Consider the following 12,259-nt stretch of genomic DNA (forward strand, 5'->3'; position numbering starts at 1 on the left):
CTCTTTGGAGCTTGTGTTCCTGAGCAATCTACATGTGGTCAGGCATCTCTCTCCATCTCTGCTAGCTTACTTGCTTATTTAATCTCTTTTATATCAAAAGAGATTGACTCAAGATACACCCTACTCTAATCCTGCTTCATTAATATGATAAAGGCAACCTGTTTGCAAATGGGATTCTAATCACAAGCATAGAAGTTAGGATTTACAACACACATATTTGGGGAACATAATTCAATCCATAGTATTCCACCCTTTGGCCCCTAAAATTCATGTCCTGTTGTTGTTGTTGTGTGCCGTCGAGTCGGCCCCGACTCATAGTGACCCCTCCTTGGGTTTCCGAGGCAGTATCACTACGGAAGTAGGATTGCCCAACCTTCCTTCCGAGGAGTGGCTGGTGGGTTTGAATCGCCAGCCTTCTGGTTAGCAGTCAAGTGCTTTAGCCACTATGCTACCAGAGCTCCTAGCCACATGCAAAACACATCACCCCATCATATGATCCTAAAAGTCTTAAATCAACTCCTAGTCTAAATGCTTATCTTCTAAAGCAGCTAAATCAGACATGGTGAGACAGTCATATTCCATTTTGGGGCAAAATTCCAAAATCTGTGAAGTCTGGGTTACAATTTATCTGCTTCCGAAGTACAATGGTAGAACAAGCATAAGGTAGATATTTCCATTACAAATGGGAGAAATTGGAAGAAAAGAAGGGATAATGGGCAGCAAACAAGTCTAAAGCCTAGCAGAGCAGAACAATTTACATTAGCTCTCATGGCTTGAAAATAATCCTCTCTTCTCTGAGACCATTTGGGCAATGGCACTACCATCCAGACTCTGGGTGTTGGCCACATCCTCTGGATTCTGGGTGGAAGCCTCTTGGCCCCAGGCTTTAGTTCTACCTTTAAGGCCCCAAAATGGCAACTCTTGCTCCCTGGGCTTTGGGCACCCATTCTCTAGTCCATCTGAGTGGTCACCTCTTTGGCCCCAACAGGCCCCATTCTTCTGCTCCTTGGGCATGGCAGCCCCACCTCCTCAGCTTTGGGTGGTGGCCCCATCACTCCACCATCCCTTAATGGCAGCCCCACACTCTGGAACTGAGTTGGCAAAGATCTGACTCTTTGTAACCTTGGAAGCTGTGACCTTACCCTTTGAAACCAAGAAGGAACTGCTTCCTGTGCTTCTTCCAACAGTTTTTCTGATCTTTGAGTTGCTCCAGGGATGGTCCTTTTCTTTTCTTGGGGAACAACAGATGTAGTAGCTCTTATGGCTTGTTTCCTGCCTGAAGAATTGTAAGAGACAGTGTTCTTTCCTTTCCTTCTTTCTCTGTCTCCTTCAGTGTGAGGTGATGGGTTTTCTGCTGTGGTAGTTGGTTAGATCCATTAGCCACAGGTTTAAAATCTTTAACAAAAGATTGGGTAGCCACCTCATTGGCGAACACTCTAGGCCATGGGTCCTTAGTTTGTGCAACAGAATTTTCCAAATCTTTAAGTTTTGTTTTCATTTTGCACAGTTCATTTTTAAGTCCATCTCTATCCTCTCACATTTTACTATAAGCAACAAGGAGAAATCACATGGCCCCTTTAAGATCTTGCTTAAAAATCTCCTCAGTTAGATATCCAAGTCTTCATTTGCAAATTCTACCTTCCACCAAATATTTGAAAGTAATTCACACAAGTTCTTTGCCACTACATAAAAAGCATTGCCTTTTTTTTTTTTTCATTGTCCAATCACATGCTCATCATTTCATTTTAAAGCCTCACCAGAAGCACATTTAATATCCACATTTCTAGCAACATTCTGTTGCTGGTGCCATATGATTCACTAAGACAATAGAGATTTTCTCTATTGCTCTTTTCACTTTCTTCTGAGCCCTCACCAGAATTGCCTTTGATGTCCATAATTCTACCAACAATCTCTTCAAGGCAATCTAGGCTTTTACTATTAGAAGCCTTAAAATTCTTCTAGCTTCCACCCATTACCCAATTCTAAACAGCTTCCACATTTTAAGTATTTGTTAGAGCAGCACCCTAATCTTCTGGTACCAAAGTCTTAGTTATTTAGTTCTGCTATGACAGAAATACCTCAAGTGGACAGCTTTCACAAACAAAATTTTATTTTCTCACTGTTTTGTTGTTGTTGTTGTTGTTATGTGCCATCGAGTCGGACCCGACTCATAGTGACCCCTCCCCTTGGGTTTCCGAGGCAGTATCACTACGGAAGTAGATTGCCCCATCTTCCTTCTGTAGAGTGGCTGGTGGGTTTGAACCGTCAGCCTTCTTGTTTCTCACTGTTTAGGAGGCTGGAAGTCCAACTTCAGGGTGCTGGCTCTGGGGGAAGGATTTCTCTCTTTGTTGGCTCTGTCCTTGCCTCTTCAGAGCTTTTGCTCCTGAGCAATCTTCATGTGGCTTGCCATCTCTCTTCGCCTCAAAAAGAGATCGACTCAAAACACACTTTATACTAATATTATCTCATTAACATAACAAAGACAACTCATTCCCAAATGGGATCATAACCACAGACATAGAGGTTAAGATCGACGACAAATTTTTTGGGGACACAATTCAATCCCTAAGTGTCCCTTTGGCATATCATTATGAAGATGATACCACAGAGAGGAGTTTATACACTCTGCTTTGGACTTTGGTGGGCATCCAAATGCCTGACTCTTAGAGGCTTTCCTAACAGCTTTGAATTGCTAGGTGACTTTTCTCTAGGAAAGATAGATGGATAGCCAGAGGCAGAGAAATAAGACCCATGTGTCTGATCTTGTTCAGGTATTTTTCATCCAGAAAATTCTGGGATGGGTAGACCAGAGGCTAGAAGAAAAAGATTAGTGAGTCATTTTCAGCAACATCACTCCCTAGACCCTTTCTTAGTCCTTCGTCGAAATCAAAACCTCATGCTTGTTGCTTTTTCTCTTCTATGTTCTCTCTATATTCTAACTTCTATTCCAATTATCCATGGCCTCTTCCACTCAGTTCTCTAGTGAGTTCCCATTTCAGCTTCTCTGAGTCCAGGACACTCTTATCTCCCCCACTGAACTCCTTTTCCCTCCCTCTTCTCTCTAACTCCTGGCCCTTTAACACCCTCCCCAGGTGACTCACCTTCCTTCCTCATTCCTTTGTTAAGGACTCAACATTCCAAGGCAGGGAGGACCAGCCAGCCAATCACAGCCCAGGCAAGATGGTCTTGGGCTTGAGATTGGCTGGAGCTGTGGTTGGCGGGAGGCAAACCACACTGATCTATAGGAGGTGGGGAGGGGGATTTTGGATCTTAGCCCTGGGAAAGAATTTTTTCTGGGGCTGCTTATGGAGAAAATCCTTGAAGTAGAGCTGGGGCCAGAGGGGTCCCTAGCTTGGTGAGCCTCAAAACTGGGTCAGACAGAGAACTCAGCTCTTTAGATCTCCTAGGGGTCTAACTGCCCCCTGCCCACTTTGATTTTTTTTTTTTTTTTTTAATATGTTCTGGGACCAGAGTGGCCTGTAGGCTGAGTTCCCAGGCCTGTTCCTAAGAAGTCTTTTCCAGCAGCACTGGATCTCTCCAGTCTCAACATTCTGCTTTCCCGACGTCGGAAACAGCCGGAAAATAAACACCCTGATGACTAAACGGTTTCTCCAGCTAGAGCCTGGGGAAGCACTAAAAATAGAGGCCATAAGTGAGGGGAGGTTCCCCACTTTGGGGGGGGGCACTTTCCCATCCTGCTATTGCTGTAGCATCAGGCCTGGCATAAGGCTCTGTTCTGGAAGTCATTGGGCAGGTGGGCTCCCCCTGCGTACCCCGAAATCCTCTGGGCAAACAAGCCCTGCTTGGCAGGGAGGGCTAACATCTTCTGGTGCTGAGGACCCTATCTCCTAGTTTCAATGGGAAACTGAGAAGTTACATTTGGGGACAACGTGTGACACTATTTAAATCAGGTTTCCTGAAGAAAGAATCAGATGTGCAGGTTGGAAACTGAGGCCAAGGAAACAGGAACCTGCTGATTTCTTGTTCTAAAACATAAAAGTCGGCTTAATTTGCCTCCTTTGAGGCTTTCATGGACTACCAGGGCCCTCAAGGGATCTTGCAGTCTAGCCCTGGAACTAATGATCTGAGTTATAATGCAGCCAGTATGAGGCATTGTTCTAAGCAATCTCCTTGCATGGACGAATTTAATCTTCACACTAAATCTGTGAGTTAGGTACTATTGTCACCATCTCCATTTTACCCATAAGGATTACCAGGAATAGGGAAGTTAAATAATGTACCTGTATACTCAGTTAATAAATGGTGGATTAAGCATTTGAATTCCAAAGTTGATGGTGGTTAGAAGCATGCTGCCTCTCTCTGTACATGTTGGTCTTCCCAGCAATTAACCCAGAATTGAGTCTTTGTCGGGTAAATGAGACCTAGCTAGATAGAAATCAGGGTGTGTGGAGAACTGAGTACCCTTCTGTCCTGCAAGATTCTTTGACATCTGACACAGATTTGACCATTTCCCCAAGCTCCAGGTAGAAATCGCAGTACTTAAGAGATAACAGGGATGCTGGAGAGGAAGTCTGTCCGTGTCCAAATGCGAATGGCACCCTCACTTCTGTTTAGGCCACATAAAGATTCACCACGCCCTGGGGCAACTAAGAGTTTAAAATTTTTATTTCTTTTAAGAGGTACTACTGGTTCTTTAATAAGATGCTTCTTCGGTGTTTCCTGTGCTAGGGAAAATTAGAGTCCCGCCCCTTCAAATTGCCCCCTCGGCAGTAAGTGCACTGTGGCCCTCCCTCTGGGGATTAGGTCACCCAAGAACTATGAGTTGTCCCTTTAAATTGTTGGGCGTCTGCTAAGCCCGGCCCTGGGGAGGGAAGGGGCCAGTCACAGGTAGAGGGAGCAACTGAGCTCTCCAGGTAACCCCCTAAGAAAAGAATGTGGCCCTTTAAGTGGGGCTTCGTCACACGTGAAGGAAATGGAATCTTTTCACCACAGTGTACCTTTCATTTATCTACTTAGACCCCTACCTCCCAACTCTCCGGCTTTGAAGAGGAGTGTGTGTGTGTGTGTGTGTGTGTGTGCGCGCGCGCGCGCAAGCTGCTTGCGGAGCCGCCCCAGAAAGGACCTCCTTAAACGCATGGTGGCAGCAGCGCTAGGCAGCCGTCCCGGCTTGCTCAGAGGGGACCACGGGCACGGGCCGATCCCTTTAAAGGCCTCTGGGTCTCGCCTCCCCACTTTGCCTCACTTGGTTCCTTCCTCCCTCTAGCCGGGCTGGCGGAGGGATCTGCCGCTCCCGGAGCTGCAGCCTGATTGGGGAGGTGGGGGGGCGGCGGTGGCGGGGGGAAGGGCCCCGACCCGGCCCGGCCCGGCCCGGCCAGGCCCGGCCGGCCCTAGGGAACGAGGGGCGGGGCCGCGTCCTCGGGACCGCCCCTGCTCCGGCCACGCCCAATCCCCCACGGGTTCCTCCCATTGGCCCCCCCCGCCTGTCCATCACCCTTGCTCCCCCCTCCCCTCAAGCTAGGCTGTGCTGTGCCTACGTCGGCTTCGACTCCCGGGGGCTGGAGGAGTTACCTTTGGAGCCCGAAAGGAGGAAGGAAGCAAAATATCAACAACAGCCGAGGTGGCTCGGGCGCTTGGCCCTAGTCCCCCGCCTGCCCGCCGCCCGCCTGCCCGCCCCCGCGCCAACAACGGGGGCCCAGGCCCCCCGGCGCCGCCCAGGGCCCGCGCGGACGCCAGCCTCATTTGTTATTCCCTCTGCCTGGAGCTTCGGCTTCTCGGCGTTGAAGATCCCCGGGACCAGGGGCGAGGGCTGCCCCGTTCCCACCGAGACACCCTTTTTCACCCAAGAGGGCGGGTGAGTAAAGATAAATAATGTGCCTGCCACTTTAAGGCGCCCCCTCCCCCACCCCGTCCTGGGGTTAGGGTGGAGGGTGGTCTAGACCGTCCCCCAGTGGGGTGGGATGGGGTGGCCCCCTGGTCTGGAAGGAACTCACGGAGCGGGCTGTTCGCGTGTTGTATTCGTGGGGGATTACAAGGGGGACTGTTTGTGTTGGGGAGTCGGTTGTGGGGGACAAGTGGAGTGGGCTGTAATTCCCTTGGGTGCTGAAGGTACAGGGTGGAGACAAGCGGCTTGGGGGCGCGCCGATTTGTTGGTGGCCAGGGGTTACAACGGTCTCTGAGTGGTCTGGGAAGGGGCACCATCTTCACAGGGGGTCTCTGGTGACAGCCGGGAGCGACTGACATTTTAACAGCCGGCCCTCCCTCCCTCTCACTCCTCGCACCGCCTGTTCCCTCCTCCTTGGCCCGAAATGGTGCAGAAGGGGGCCTGGGAGGGCGGCGGGAGGGTGGGGGCGGGGGGGAGCCGCAGCTGTTTGGGAAGCGGGGGAGGGAAGGGGGATGTTGTTCAGATGACACCGAGGTGGTGGGTTGGGGTGTGTGAGTGTGTGTGTGTCCGGGGCTCTTGTTTGCCCGGTGCCTGTGGAGTTGGGACGCGGAGTCGCCACGGAGGTGAGCACGCAGGGACCCTTCCTTGGGACCTCCTAGCCCTGCTTCCTGACACTCCTGATCTGGTTGTCAGCAGCCCCAGCTGGAGAACCCCCGACCAGAAGTTTGCAGCTGTTCAACATCTGGGCGAGAGTTCTCTGGTTCTTTTCTCCAATGTCAGGCAGAACTGGTCTGGGAATGGGGGTCTAGGGAAAGTTTGGGGGTTTTTGGGAGGGAGAGCCAGGAAGACTAAGGTTCATTTAGTCTCCCAACCCAGTGTCAGCTCCCTTTTTCTAAATCAAGTTTGGGTCTTATGGGGATGGAGGAAAAGGGGCTCCCTCCCCCAGTGATTAAGGCTGACCTCTTGAGGTCTGTCCCCATGAGAGGGGCTCCTGAATGTGGTCACACCTAGAGGAACTGACTGGGTCATCATAGGTTTGTCTTTTTGAATGGGGGCCTCTGCTTCCTCTCATGCTGCATTGTTGATGGGTTGGGGGAGGGTACAGTGGGTGGATCCTGTGTCCCCCCCCCCTTTCCAGAACCTCCTTCCTATTTGAAATCTTTTGGGAGGCCTAGAGTCTTTGATTTGAGGAGGTGACCCTAACTTACTCCTCCCTGCTTACCCCTTCAGTGGGTCTCAGCAGTTTAGGGGCCAGCAGTTCAGGGGCTGGCCAGTACTATGGGAAGTTTGCCATCTGGGGCGGTGACCTTGGGCTGCTCTGGCCTCAAGATAGGAGGGGAGCCCAGGCCAGCAAGAGATTGGGTGTTTTGTAGTTAGGGAGCTGTCCACCTTTCACTCCCCTCCAAACTCCCAACAGGGAGGTCTCAGTAGCCAAAGAGAGGACTGAAAAGACCCATGACATTGTTCACAGATGTCCATCCCCCTGTGGCCAGTGGGTCATACACGCCCCAGGACTATAGCCTGACTGTCCCAGCTCCCACGGCCTCCCTGGGAATGAATTTCCTTCCTGTGGTTTCCCAGTGTATTGGGTAGGAGATGGGGGATGGGGTGGGATTAGTGTTGGGGGTGGCTGAGGACCTGTTTATGTGGGGTGATTGGGGGACACTGGAACATATGTGTAGCTCTTCTTCCCTTGCCCCAGCACTGCCCTTTGGGCTCTCAGGGACTGGGTGGTCATAGTCTCTTTGTTATAACTCTTTTCCTCTCCAACACATGCTGTATGTGTGTGTATGTGCATTTGTAAAGGGATTGCTCTCTGGTTACTCTGAGGAAGTGAGGAGCTGTCACTCATACTCCTTTAGAGACCCAGAAAGATTGAACTTTTTTACCTGATAGCACACAGCAAATCTATGTCAGAGCTTTACTCCATTTGCACAGCTTCATATGGGAGAGACCTCAGGGAGAAAGACATGTAACTGTGCTCTTGGAGGTCCTGATCTGAGGGGAGAAGAAGGATCCATTCAGAGAGCATCATAACCCTTATGTAGGGGGATGGGCATGGGGGGGGGTTGGGCTAAGCTGCTGTCTTCAGTACCCCTCTGCCTGGAACAGAATGATGGAGAATTTGGAGGAGTGGCAGGTGCTGCTCATTGGCTGCCCCACTGTGTGTCTGATGTTACTGGGGTGGAGAGGGCTTGAGCTTCCCAGCTTTGCTCCTCTTGGCTCCTGGCTCTTCTCATAGGCCTGGAGATATGATAGTCTTTCTGACTGCTGTTATATAATCTCTCCAGCAGGGTTTTTTTTTTTTTAAATCTTTCCTGGGTCTTTCCTGGGAGGTGTGAGAGGGAGAGGGAGGAGAAGGTGGAGGGGAGATTCCCCAGGTTGAGAGCTGGAAAAACAGTAGGAAAGAGGGTAGGAGAAGCCCCCTGGTCCCTGAGAAGTACTAGGGGCAGAAGGCCTTGGGGTTAGACTCTCATTGATTGTGGCCCTGCCCTTCCCACCCTCATCCTCTGACCCTCCCCTGGGAAGGTCCACCTGTGTATATGTGTGTGGTGGGAGGAGGCGGGTGGGACCCTGGTCCTAGTGCCACAGAGAGACCTGGCCCTCTGGCCCTCCTTTTACCATCTTCCTCCTGGCTTGCTGGGGCCCCTGTCCTTCCTGATTGGCACTGCATTGGCTGTAGATTCTCAGTGGTTATCCTGGCCTAGTTGGGTCTTGTGTTAGGTGCTTTGCCACTCACTTCTGTACCTCCATGGAGGTTAGAGGAGTCCAGGGACATATCGGTGGGTTTAGCATTTCCCTGGTTGTATTTGGAGCCAGACATCCTGCTTTTCTGAATTTCCAGTTCAGGGGCTTGTAGCCTTACTAGATAAGAAGAGGTAGGTAGGTAGGTAGGTAGGAGCCTTTAGAAAAGTGAGTGGGTAATATAGGCCTAGATCTTTTTGGCACAAGTCATAGTTGGTGTTCACCCAGGATCTGACTGGATATGAGGATCAAGTGTGGGCCTAGAACCAGTCACTGAGGGTCAGATTCTGGGTCTGGCCTTAGCCTGGCACCCTGGGCACTCTTGTGGTAGATCCTCCCCAGCCTCCTGGCACCATGGTTGGGACTCTTCAGGCTCTCTTAGGCCAACTGGTTTGAGGCAATTATCCCCCTTTTACAAGGGAAGGAGGGGATGGTGGTGGGGCCAGTACAGCCTCAGCATCACTGTAATTGCTGGTGGCTTTTATGAGCCGGTCCTAGGGTCGGAGTATGGTCAGCTGTCTGTTCATCTGTCGCAGTTTGGTGACTTAGTCACGTGTGGAGGGGGAGATGTTAGGTGCTAGGAGCTCTGTTCTGGAAGCTGGGTCCCTGGTTTGTGTTGTGGTTGATGTCACTTTGTCCATGATTGCAGCAGGCAGGATGGAGCTTAGACTTCAGAAAGAACTTCCCAGTGAGGCTGAGTGTGGCGAAGAGAATGAGTCTAGCTTGACTTGGAATAGAGGGAGATCTCAAAGCCCTTTTTTTTCCAGTGGCTTTTGGTGGCTCTGCTGAAAGGCCTTGACCTTTGGCCTAGTGGAGATAGTCCTGTTTGGCTCCTGGAATATTTATTTTCTCTTCTCTCCCCTTGCCTGCAACTGAAGGTATTCTGGGGAGGGTTTGTCCTAGAGCTGTGCTAGGGTGAGCCTTTGGGCCCTTTTTCCTCTAGCAAGGGTCTTATCCAGATTGGCATGCCCGGATGAGCCTGGCAGATCTGTAGCGTTTAGTGGCACACATGCATGAAGGTGTGCAGCGCATACACTAGGGTGTGTAGACACCCACAGAGCAGCTGCCGCCCTGCGGGGGTGGGAGTAGCAAATGGCAAAGATGATTAAAGGATTGGAGTGAGGATGGGGTGGGGGGACTGGAGGCAAGAAGGCGAAGGGCATAGCAAGAACTCTGAAGAGAAGAGGAGTTGACTACAGCAGGAGGGATTGAGGTTAGACCACAGATGAACAGATGGAGCTTTGTCCGTGAGGTAGAGAATATGACTTATGAGAAAGGTACCCTCGCTGGTTTCCATCTCTGCCCTTTGCACTCTCCCTCTTCCATCTATCTCTCTCTGTGGCTTGGCCAGCCTGCCTGTGCCCCTCATATGGACCATGTGTCCTTGAGTAAATCTGTTTGCCTAGGACCTCAGCTTTCCAGATATACAGGAGTTTTGCTTAGCCTCTAAGTGATCTGAATGCCTGGGTGTTTTTTGGTGGTTTGTTGCTGGTCTCTGTTGTCCTCCCCAGTCACTCACCCTGATGAGCATAGCCACTCTGAGGTATCAAGGCTGCATCTGAGCCCTCAGGCATTTGGGGCTGATCCCTGCTATAGATGACCCCCAAAGCCCTACATCTGAGTTTTTTCTTTCCTTAGGCTGAGGCTACAGCCTATGCTTCTGGCCAGTCCTGGCCAGTGTGGGTATTGGAGAGTATGTTTAATGACTCTTCACAGGATCCTAATAGCCTGGGTTGGGAGTAGAGGATAAGTGCCTGCTGTCTCATCTCTCTCCTATTTGCTATAAGGTGGGAGTGGAGTCTCTTACAGGCAAGAGGAAGGACTTGTCCCCAGCTCTGGCCTGTCACAGGCCACACCCAGGTGGGGACCATATTTACTCATTTAAACTCACCCTCCCGGGAGGCTCTCAGCTCTGAGCCTGGTCACTGACCTTGGCGTGGTGCCTCTGGCTGGGTGCTCTGGCCACTCCCTTAGGAGTTGGGCAGACCAGGAAAGCATATAGAGAAGGAGCTTTTTTTTTGCACTCTGGTCAAGGGGGAGTTTTACCCACAGGCAGTAGCCACCCACAGCACCACCACCACCACCAGTACGTACAATTTTCTAATATATTTTAGAGAACCAAACCTAAAACTTTTTGAGATCCTGGAGTGGAAGGAGAGGTGGGGGGCAAAGATAGGAGGATGTCTTAAAAAGCCTTCCATTTGTTGTTTACCTGTGTGCCAAGCTCTGTGCTGATCATGGTAACATAGGAAGACTCAGTTATTTTTCTCTACAACTGTGTTTTTAGTGGGGAAAACTGAGTCTCAGAGTACATGACTTGCCCCAGCTTTCCCAGTTAGGAGGTGTTTTTGTCTGAGGTTAAGGCCCAGGGAAACCTGAGAGAAGGATGATACATTGAAGGGAAGCACTAACCTCGTGGGATTCCTCAGCAGAAGGACAGAGGATTAGGGTTTGATGGCAAGTTGAAGGGAGATGTTGCTTTGATTCCCTGAGAAGATAGTATCTCCTGCCATGGGAGAAAGCCCACAACGTAAGAGTATGAGGTCAGGAACAGATGACTCTCAGATAGCCCCCCCCCCATACCAATCTGTACCCCCTTGAGGTGACACGTGGGATAGATGAGGAGAGAGACTGGAGTAGGAAGGCTTGAGCCATGAGAGGCCTGGAGTTGTCTGAAGGTAGAGGCATGGCTGGTGAGAGTCTCCCAGGCCTGGAAGTTGGGGACTCTGCCCTGGAAGGAATGTACTATAAGTCCTCGGCAGAGAGAGATTAGTTGTTCAATGAAGTGCTGCACTCAGTAGCAGCCCAACTCTTCTACTTACTGCTAGTGACCTTGGGCAAGTCCCTGCCCATCTCTGAATTGATTTCCATATCTTGAAAGGAAGATGATACCACCTGCCTCACATGGGAATAGAATGGGGTTCAGTGGGAAAGTCTATGGTACTCAACACAGAGTGGATGCTTAGAAAGTGGTTTTGTCCTTCTTCCAGACCTGTGGCTCCAGCCTGGCCCAGGAAGCTGGTATGGGGGTAGACAGTGCCTCTGGTGTCTAGGGTAAGGACCTTGGGAGATAGGAAAGACTGAGGAAGCTCTGTGGGGCCTACCCTCCATACCTAGGGCTCAGTCTGACTGTGGGATGGGCTTGGGAAGCTGAGCCCTGCCCTGCCCTCCCTGACCATCTGTCTCCTTGTCTCAGAACCTGCCCCCTCCTGTACTTTGCCCAATGAGTCTTACCAAATCCCCCTCTGGCTGCAGCACTTACTTATTCATCATGATTTCTCTTGCCCCTGCCTCTACCAGCGAATACCTGGGGTTTTAAGAACTTCTTCTCCATCAGGTCTGTGGACTAAGGAATAAGAGAGAGCCCATCCCCAAACCTCAAGGGAAATGGCACTAGGAAAGGAGGGAAGGGAGTTAGTTGATCTCTTCTTTTAGCAGGGTCTTCCCACTCTGGCTGGATCAAGTAACACTGAGGTGAGGGGATGGCACAGATGACCCAGACTCTGTTTTGCTTTCAGAGCATGTGTGTGATATGTGTTCAGTGAGTGATGACATTGGAGGTGTACCGTGAGGAAAGGCTGGTCTGGAAGGGGGTATGGGTCTTCCCATACACCTCTCTCCTTGTCCTCTAAGCCCCTTTCCTCAGCCCCCATAACTGCCTATCTCTATGCA

This window comes from Orycteropus afer, unplaced genomic scaffold (assembly GCF_000298275.1).
Source record: "Orycteropus afer afer isolate SDZICR_OR568_19922 unplaced genomic scaffold, OryAfe1.0 scaffold00217, whole genome shotgun sequence".
NCBI classification, from domain to species: domain Eukaryota; kingdom Metazoa; phylum Chordata; class Mammalia; order Tubulidentata; family Orycteropodidae; genus Orycteropus; species Orycteropus afer.